Here is a 10,600-nt window from a genome sequence, read left to right as displayed (position 1 = left end):
AAAAGATTATTTATGAAAATAAAATCAGGTTAAAAAGACTTTATAACACCACTGCTTAAACTAGCTAAAAATTAGGGAAAAATTAAGTACCTAATAATGATAGAACAGATAAAAATAGACAAAAGATTTATAATACATATGTGTGATGAAATATTAATTGAGCATGAAAAATCTTTAATAATATCAGATACTGCAATATTCACTGAAAAATTTACATAAAATGGAATGTGCTCATCCACTCATTAAAATTATTTATTGAGTAAATATGCCTACTATTTTGTACACATTGTGTTAAATTCATGTAATGATCCCTATTTTGTTGTGTATGGTTATAGAAGGAAATATCACACAAATTACCCTTGAGTGTTCTGAACCTTGAGATTTTTATAATTTTTATTTATTGCTCTGTACTTCTCTGTATTTTTCATTTCCCCCCCATGTACATGTAAAGCAATAAATGAACCACTATGAAATCTCATTTCTTCCAGTACTTTCGCTGGAGTTCTGCCCAAAGATTAGGCTGCCTCAAGGCCCTCAGTGAGGCAGGATATTTTGTTATCACAATCATCTCCCAGTTTTATTACTAGTTCATGGGGTGTGGGAGTGGTGAGTAGTTAAAAACAAACAACAAGAGCAGCTTACATTTTGGGATGTAGTGAAAATTGCAAGGTTTGCCTAAGGAGAGCTTTTTAAAGAGGACAGTGTGGCTTGCTGCTGAGATTTTGCAAAGCTGCATGTGTGTCGAGCTCCCGAGAGCCTGGCTGCTTAGCAACTGCCACATAAAGTCATCTTTCTCTCCTTTAAAAAAAATTCCAGGCTATGCATGACTTAAATGAAGATGTTCTAGTTCACTGGAGCTTGGAGAGCAATTACTTGTAGCTGTCTTTGGCATTTGTGCCAGGCACATCAGAAAATAAAATGAAGATGCTGTGCACGCCCCGTGTCTTCATCTCCAGCATGTGGCAAGGAGTGCGATGAAAGGAGCAGCTGTTCTCCCCAGGCCTTATGTCCTCTCCTCTTCATAGAGAGAGTGCAGAAGAGCAGTTCTGGACTTGGTGGGCCTGGAGAAACCTTCATTTTGACAGCCAGGAGTGGGGCAAGGGGACAGAGTGGAGGGTAGAATAAGATATTTGGGTTTACTAAGAGATCCTCCCACTTCAAGGTCATTTTTCTGCTTGCCTCAAGGGCAGCACCCTAGATAAACTTTATTTATTTATTTTTTTGAGACAGGGTTTTGCTCTTGTTGCCCAGACTGGAGTGCAATAAGTGCAATGGCACAGTCTCGGCTCACTGCACCCTCCGCCTCTGGGTTCAAGTGATTCTCCTGCCTCAGTCTCCTGAGTAGCTGGGATTACAGGCACATGCCATCATGCCTGGCTAATTTTTTGTATTTTCAGTAGAAATAGGGTTTTGCCATGTTGGCCAGGCTGGCCTCAAACTCCTGACCTCAGGTGATCCACCTGCCTCAGCCTCCTAAAGTGCTGAAATTACAGGTGTGAGCCACCACGCCCAGCCTAGAGAAACTTTCTAAAAGCCAAATTAAAATAAGGCCTTCCTTTTCTGTAGTCATTCCCTCCCTATTGTATTTGCCTTACAGAAATTAACAAGACCCTAAAGCCCTCTCCATTCTTCAGATTCTGCATACCTGCTATGTGCATACCCTCTATGTGCATACCCACCCATGTCATGTTTTGAAGCATCCCAAATAACCTTGACTAACTTTTCTCCAATGAACAATGCACTTCCTTCACTGTCACTTAGATCTTCAAGACCCCTAGGAATTACCTCTGGTAGCTCTTCTCTTACTCCTGTCTTCTTCAGCACAGCACGTAGGTCATGATGCTATCTTTTCTAGCACTTACCAAAGGAGTCATCTGCAGTAGGGTGCTCAGAAATAGCAATGGTGAGGTCAGAGGAATCAGGGGGAGGAAATGGTCCATGTGACACAATGACCCTCTTCTTTCCCTGTGAACAGTGTGAAAAATAAGACATTAATGATTTTGTATGCCTGCACTACTTTTATATGAAGAATGATGATTAATTTTAACAGGTGACTGTCTATTATCTGTAAGAGCATTAGTCTATCAGGGTATGTAAAAAGGAATATGACATCCTGTTCTTCAAAATGCTTACCGGTTAATGGGAGAGACAGACACAGTAGTAAACAAATTATACAAAGCACAAAGAAAGAAGGGGTGAAGGGACAGTGTTTCATGTAAGCGGTAGCCTGGGGAGAATAGCCTCAGAGTCTCAGGAGGGGGCACTGATGTCATGGTGCAGAGGGGTGCTGGGGAATGGCTAAATAAAAAATTCCCGGCCGGGCACAGTGGCTCACGCCTGTAATCCCAACACTTTGGGAGGCTGAGGCGGGCGGATCACAAGGTCAGGAGATCGAGACCATCCTGGCTAACATAGTGAAACCATGTTTCTACTAAAAATACAAAAAAAAAAAATTAGCTGGGCGTGGTGGTGGGCACCTAAGTCCCAGCTACTCAGGAGGCTGAGGCAGGAGAATGGCATGAATCCGGAAGGCAGAGCTTGCAGTGAGCCGAGATCGTGCCACTGCACTCCAGCCTGGGCAACAGAGTGAGACTCCGTCTCAAAAAAAAAAAAATACCCCTGGATCTAGAGACAGAAGGAAGGGGTCACCTGGAGGGTAGAGAATCTGAAAATAAGAAGAAAGGTTCTTCAGGGACCAGATATGGATGGTACTAACGTGATGATAGGAATTCTAATAGGTGAAACCTGAGAAACCCAAGGAGGGCAAGAAATCCCACAGAGTGGAGGGAATTTTAAGGATCAAAGAAGCAGATGCCTTCCTTAACTAGAATGACCAAAAGGACCAGCCTGCGGAGTAGGAAGGAGAGGAAAGGACCACACTGGGAGGCTGATTAGGAAGTGGACTCTAGAAATAGCAAAGACCAAGGCCTAAGTGAGAGCACTAACATGTATTATGCTATTTCTGTGTGCCAGCCCCTGTATTATTGTCAAGGACAGTAAAAGGTCTGCAATTTTACCCTGCTCACAAGCCTAACAAGTTAGCCTGTCATTTTCATGGATGTTGGTAGAAGGCATGAAACTTCTAAGTTAGAGATGAAGGACTTCACAGACATGGCACAGCAAGTGGCATGAACATGAGTATATGTGCGTCAGTTCCTCTTGCTCAAGTCCCGTGGAGATAATGCTGATAGGACCTGATGAATGTCTGCACATGTAGTTGGTTTCATTTCAGGAGATGAACCTGGAGATAACACCATATCTTTTATAATGAGCAGTAATCATGCTTGCACTTTGCTTTGGAAAGAGACACTTGTCCAAGACTGTTTGCTGTACACATTCCCTTTGAAGGATAGTCCAGAACAAAGGATATTAATAGTTAATACCTCTGCTTGCAAGATGTGCAGATATGCAAGAGACCCATGGAGAATTACCTCCCAACAGCTATGTGCTTAATATTTATAAGTGGATCTGAAGACTGTCATTTAAAATGTTCTGAAAGAGCCATGGTCTCCAATGAACAATGCACTTATTGCTCTATTTTGAGCATCCTTTCAAAATAGAAGTTGAGAATTTTAAAAAAGAGTTTAACTTATGAAAATTTCTGGAATGTTTTCAATTTCCCCATGTTTCTTAATTTTGCTGCATCTTGTCTGTTTTTCTAGGGAATGAGTAGGAACACTTAGATGAAGAGATTTCAGCAGGCCAGGAGAGAAACAAAAAGACAGCTGGGGTCTTCTACCCGCATCTATGCAACAGACTAGGGTAATCAATCCTCCAGCATGGCATCAGTTTTGCTGTCTCCCTAGTCTCTTTATGATGAACTCACCACCCTTGAATCTGCATGACTGGGCAGTCTCTCCGTCACTGTTCAGGGCCTGCCTCCCTCCAGCACTGGGAAAGAGGACAAGTACTTGTACCCAGAGATTCAGCCTCAGGCTACAGCCACATGTCGATACTGTCTAGGCAGTCGATCTCCTGCATCTTATACAACAATGTGTTTAAGAAAGAATTAATCTAGGCAGAACTTACAGTGCTAATTTTGTGCTACTTTAGCATTAATTAAAATCTCTCTTACACTCAAGATTTCTAGAAAGATTAATTTGATCTGTAAGATTCAATCCATAGCCCATTCAGAAGAGCTGAGCTTGCTGTGGATTTCCAAAGCATTGGACTCCAATATTCATTTCCTGTTTGTAGCAGTCGACGATCAATTCTTAGAAACAAATTGTTCTGCTTTGCTGAGATTCCAGCTCCTTCTTTTTTCAAATCTCTTTTTTGAATGTGCTGCTTTGGACATTTTATTATCCACCAGGCTTGAGGCCAGGAATTGATTTCATTTAAGAAAGTGCCTGGCTATGAAGTTGTAGACTCCTGGATTGTTAGTAGTTGGCTCTTGGAAAAGAAAAATTAATTAGAGAAAACTGAAAACTACTGATGTCACCTATGATTTGCCACTTTTCTATTTCAAGATTAATTGATTATTTATCTAAATTCTGAAACCCAATGCTTGCAGAGAAACTTTAATCAGCGATGAAAACTATACAGTAATAGTTAAGTTTATAAGCAACATTATGTACTATATGTAGTACCTAATGCTGAGGGAAACGTAAAAAACACTTCAGAAAGTTTTCTTAGACTTTCCTGAAATAACACCTGGAAATTCATCTGGAACTTCTTATCTGGTACAGGATTAAGTAAAAATGTAATATTGAAACTCGCCACACATTAAAATTTATGATGCCCTTAAGAGACACTCGGCATTGATTCATTGTTTTTCTACAGAATCTTGGTAAAAATTTCTTGAATATCTTCCAGGGTTAATCCATAATAACTTTAGATAAGCAGACATCCTTGGTAATGGGGTTTGGCAATTTTCTTAGACGGTATAGCTCTTAGGGTTAGACAAGCTGGTGATCCCTATTGAAGAACTCAGTGTTTGAATTAATGTTATCATTGAGATAACAATGCATAGAGCAGGATTACATGCATCCCCCAAAATGGGCATAGACCATGGGTCACAGTGCAGCTTAGGCAAAGAAGTTAAAATGGCTTGGCCCAAGGCTAAAAGTGCTATTAAATAATTAGACTGATAGCACACACACACACACACACACGTTTATATACACAGGACAGTGTATTTTGTAAATGTGCATTTTGCCTCATTAATGAGGTGGGTATGGCATAATAAGTAACAGCTTAAACTTTAGAGAGTGTGAGAGAGAGAGAGAGCGAGAGAGATCTGAGTTCAAAACATGGCTATTTACTTGCCAGGGAATAATTTAACTTCTTTGTACGTTAAAATTAAGAAGACAAAAATAAGAGAACATACCTTCTAGATCTCATGAGAAATGAAAGAAAATAATACATTGAAGATGGTTAGCATGGTGTCTGGCACTCAATGTCTGGTACTGACATTCATTAAATGCTAGCTCATAATTATTAACACTGGAATTATACCAGCAGTCTTACAATGGATAGTGTTAACCATCAAACACATTCAGCAGCAAAGTTTGAGAGTGGGAAACCCAGAATGAAGACTGGTCTTGTCTATAAATCCACCAGGAAATGCTAAGTGCTACATTTCAGAATGGTTGACTTAGTAACTTAGAAAAATATTTTATGATAGATGTAAAATTAGATAAGGAGATTAAAAACAAGAACTTTTTAAAAAAAAAAAACTCATTGATCAATTTATTCACATTTGTATTCAATAGTGTTTGAGGATCTAGTGCCCACCATGAAAAGTATGTGTGCTGAAGACATTAAGGAAATATCAGCTCTCATCTCTGTTCTCCCTTCAAGCCATCATTAAAGGAGAAAGATAGAACTAATATTTGTTTATTTAAAATTAATAAAAATGTAAATATTGAGTTATTTTCACTTTTTTCATAACTATGGTAAATACAGATCTTAGTAAATAGAAATAGTCTTTAAAATTTCAGATGTATGGCCGGGCACAGTGGCTCACGCCTGTAATCCCAGCACTTTGGGAGGACGAGGCGGGTGGATCATGAAGTCAGGAGATCGAGACCATCCTGGTTAACATGGTGAAACCCCATCTCTACTAAAAAAATACAAAAAGTTAGCTGGGCATGGTGGCACATGCCTGTAGTCCCAGCTACTTGGGAGGCTGAGGTAGGAGAATTGCTTGAACCCGGGAGGCGGAGGTTGCAGTGAGCCGAGATCGCACCACTGCACTCCAGCCTGGTGACAGAGTGAGACTCTGTCTCAAAAAAAAAAAGAAAAAAAATTTCAAATGTATCCAGTTGATGAACTGCCCATGCAAAATGGCTATTACTGCCTATTTGAGTAGACTGTAATCAAACCAAAATACATTACCTATAAACTAATAAACTAAATTATTAAGACTAATAAACTAAAATATTGTATTCATAAGATCCTAATTTATAAGTCTGATTAATAAAACCAAAATACCATATATTACCTGCAAACTAATAGGTAGACTGATTAATCAAACCAAAATACAATACATTACCTATAAACTAATAAATAATTTATTCTTAAGACTAATAAACTAAAATAATTTATTCATAAGATCCTAATTTATAAGTCACGTTCACTCAGAAATACAACCCTAAGATTTATACTTCTACCGAGCTTCAGTTTGACTAGATGTACAATATTTAAACAAAAGCAGCTTAACTAAAAAGGGAAGCATTCAAAATGACCTAGAAAATAGAAACTTTTCCTCTTTTTAGATCTCTGTAAAAAGGTTCACTTGAAGGTGAAATCAGCACCACCGTTTTTCACTTTCTTTCCAAAGCAGTGGTGGGGATAACATTCACTGGACAAGGATGACAAGGACACCTCCTTGAGGGATAGATGCATTCCATTACAGTGCAACTGGAATAGAATGGTCCAACTATCCCCTGGGTGGAAGGTAATTTGAAGGGGCTTTATATGGGTTTGTTGGAGTAGAGGGAGGAACAGAAGATTTCTCTCTTGAACTTGGCCCATAAATCCATTTCCAATATGGGACACCTGCCTGGATACTGGGATAAAAGAAGGAAGCCTGGGCTAGCTGCTCCACTTTGAGGTGGGAGAAAAGGACCTGAGGACATAAACTTCCAAGAGCATGTCAATATCCTTTCTACTGATCTTCACTTTTGAGAATGTTGGAGCTTATTCTCCATCAAAGGAAAGTATGTTAAAACTTGTGAGTTAGGCTGGTCTAGAGAGATAACTGACATTGTGAACAATAAGGTAAACTCTATCTTAGCCATCTAGAGGAAAAATTGGCTTAGGATTATGAAGCGATTATCATCCTGGGATCTGGACACTATGGAGGGGACATCTGGTCCACACTCGGTGCTTTGGATCCTGGATTCCTGGGCCATTTAAGTTGAACATGGCTTCTGCCATTGGTAATCTAATCATCCAAAAGATTCCTTGGTCTTCACAAGCTGCCCAAATGATGTAGCTGGATTACCAAAACTTCGAATACCCTTCCTGAAAGCTCAGATGTAACATCTGCTTCAGTTAATTTTGGTCCAGCATGTGCACCTTCTTCTCCCAGGTTGTTGGAGTCTGAATTACTAACCACGTATTTTGAGCTTTGTTATCAATAGCAATAGTCTGGTTTTTCAAAGGACACGTGAGGTCTCTTCATTCCTTCCCCTAGCATTGTCTCATTTTCAGTAGGTATCCAGGTACTCAGGGGCATGGATCATGCTTTCATCTGCAGGGACATTTCTCCTTTATCTTTAAGTTGTCTTTTCCTTCTACCTGTGAGGTTTTATTTTCATTTCTGTGTTAGGGTTCAGTCATTATTTTAAATTTAAGCTTTCTAATCTTTCAATCTTTGCATGATTTGGTTCCCAAGAAGCATTCTTCCTCTAGAGAGTTTTGATATAATCCTTAAGTTATTTTTTTTGGTCTTGTTCACCAAATGCAATATATATTTGGTTACTTTCTTCTTCAAGGGTTTATAAGGAATGATTTAGCTTGGGTATATGAATCAGTTTCTTCAGAGCCCTTTTTTGAATGATCATTTTAATGGTCTCCAATTGGACTCTCTCTTTCTGTTCAGCTCCCAGTGACCATTATCTATGCTAGATCTACTTTCTTTAGTAGGCATCCAGTTAGGGACTTGATCTAACATTTTTCTTCAGGAGAATATTTTGCACACTGTCTTTAGAATGTTTAACTATTTTTGTTTGTGCATTTCATTCATTCTTTTTTTCCTACTTCAGCTTCTTTTAAAAATAGTTTAGGTTTTCTAAACGTGAGAAATATCATCCATATTTTTTTTCTAGGCTGTTTTGTTCTTCACTCTTCTGGTGTAACTTTAAAGCTGATTCTGGGCCGGACGCGGTGGCTCACGCCTGTAATCCCAGCACTTTGGGAGGCCGAGGTGGGCGGATCACGAGGTCAGGAGATTGAGACCATTCTGGCTAACACGGTAAAACCTTGTCTCTACTAAAAATACAAAACAAAACAAAAGAAAACAAAAAAAGCTAGCTGGGCATGGTGGCAGGTCCCTGTAGTCCCAGCTACTAAGGAGGCTGAGGCAGGAGAATGGCGTGAACCCTAGAGGCGGAGCTTGCAGTGAGCTGAGATTGCGCCACTGCACTCCAGCCTGGGCGACAGAGGGAGAATCCGTCTTACAAAAAAAAACCTGATTCTGGCCTCAGTCGTGTGAAATTGGATGGCTCCTGATACATCTTCAAGTCAGTGACCTTATGGCATGAGCTATCACCTTATACTGTTTTGGACATTTAGAGTTTTCTTCCCTCAGTTCTTTTTCTTGCAAGTGTATTTTAAGCACAAAGACTAGGACCTATTCAGGTTTCTATTTGCTTCCAGGCTCAGCATTCTGGTAGCTTGGTCTCAGGGATGACCTCCATCAAAGATGAAGCTTCATGGCCATCAGCAAGCCATATGGCCCCAGTGGCTGTCACAGTGTGGCCTCAGTTTGCCAGTGCTCTGCTGGCCATGACATACTACAAGTGACTTTTGGAGTGTTCTATCTAGCATAAGCCAGCACCAAGTAATCTGGCACAGCAGCCAATGAGAGGCAGGAATGACAAAACAAGTCTTCCCTACCCTGTGTCCATTGTGGCACATCTAGAACTGGATTATATTTGAATGCTCACCAGGGGAAATAGCGAGAATGTAAATTTGCTTCAGGTGAGTGCCTCTCCCCGGTATTCATAAGAGATAGGGTCCACATTTTCTTACACGTGTGACCATTCTAGGATTTCTGGCCACAAGCAACCTCCTCTAAAGGACTCATCTGCTACATCCTGGGCCAAGGCTCCTTCTTCCCTGTATTGAATCACTCATTCTACAGCCCTAGAGATGTAATCCTGCCTATGAAAGTACCAGAAATCTTCATACCCATGGCAGCACCCACCCCAGTTTATTTTTGGTCATTGTACTAGTGTGTGTGTGTGTGTGTGTGTGTGTGTGTGTGTGTGTGTGTGTCTGAGAGAGAGAGAGAAGAGGTGGGATTTGGATCTCAGTATTTCTGATTTCAAAACCTGTTCTGAAGACAGAGTTATGGAACATTACACGAGGCAGCAAGATCAATAGCCAATGTAAGTTGAGCCAATAGCAATTCCAGAGAAGAAGAGCATTAGCATGGATACAAACAATCAGAAGAGATCCACGGAGGAGCTTGGATTCCATCTAGGTCCAAAGCAATGACTACAATTTGGATTAAGTGGAAAAGCTCTAGGTCAGCTCTCAGTGTCTATATCTGAGTTCTGTGTCTTCCACTTGACTAGTTATGTGGCTTTGGATAAATTTCTTCACTTCACTCAATTTTCTTACCTTGCAAATGAAGATGCTTGATCCAGGATTTAAGGTCATCTCCGTCCCTAACATATATATATAATGGCAGTAAAAATGTTTGGTAAGCAGATAAATGCTGTACTGTTGTAATTTCAACCCAAAAGAACCATTTTGTGTTCTGTCCCAGTTAAGAGTTTATTTGTTAAAATTTGAATTTATTTGATGACATGTTTCATTACTTGCTCAATTTAATAAGCATTTATTGAGTACTTGCTGTATGCCAGGATGTGTGTTAGGTATGGGCCTATAGAGATGAATGAGACAGAGTTCATAAAGAAACTCACTATTTAGGAAGTAAAATACCAATAACAGCAATTATGCAATTATATTCAGAATATAGAGGAGGGAGACATTAAGAATTGGGGAGGGGAGGACAGGGAAGCCCACCCAGAGGTCATGCTTCTGAGTGGAGTTTTGAGAAGTGGTAAGGAACTCCCCAAATAGACAAGAGGCAAAGAAGAGGACATGCACAAAGGGACAAGGTCACGGACCTTCTTTGGAGTGCAGAAGTCTCCAAGCAGCATGACGTCGTGAGAGAGTGTGCAAAGCGTAAATTGTGAAAGTAGGGAAGGCTGCTGGTGGGGTAGCAGGTAGGGAAGGATTGTGAAAAATGAAGCAAGAGGGGGTTAGATGTAAAATGTCAATGGCCTTTGCATAAGGATGTAGTAAAAATGCTAATCTTGGAGGCATTATGAGTCTAAGACAGGAAAATGTAACAGAAGGAATGTATTCGTTTGCCAGGGCTGCCATAATGAAGTACCATGGAGTGAGTGGCTTAAACAAC

This window comes from Hylobates moloch, unplaced genomic scaffold (assembly GCF_009828535.3).
Source record: "Hylobates moloch isolate HMO894 unplaced genomic scaffold, HMol_V3 SCAFFOLD_11, whole genome shotgun sequence".
In the NCBI taxonomy this organism is placed as follows: domain Eukaryota; kingdom Metazoa; phylum Chordata; class Mammalia; order Primates; family Hylobatidae; genus Hylobates; species Hylobates moloch.
Note: the sequence above shows the minus strand (reverse complement) of the source record.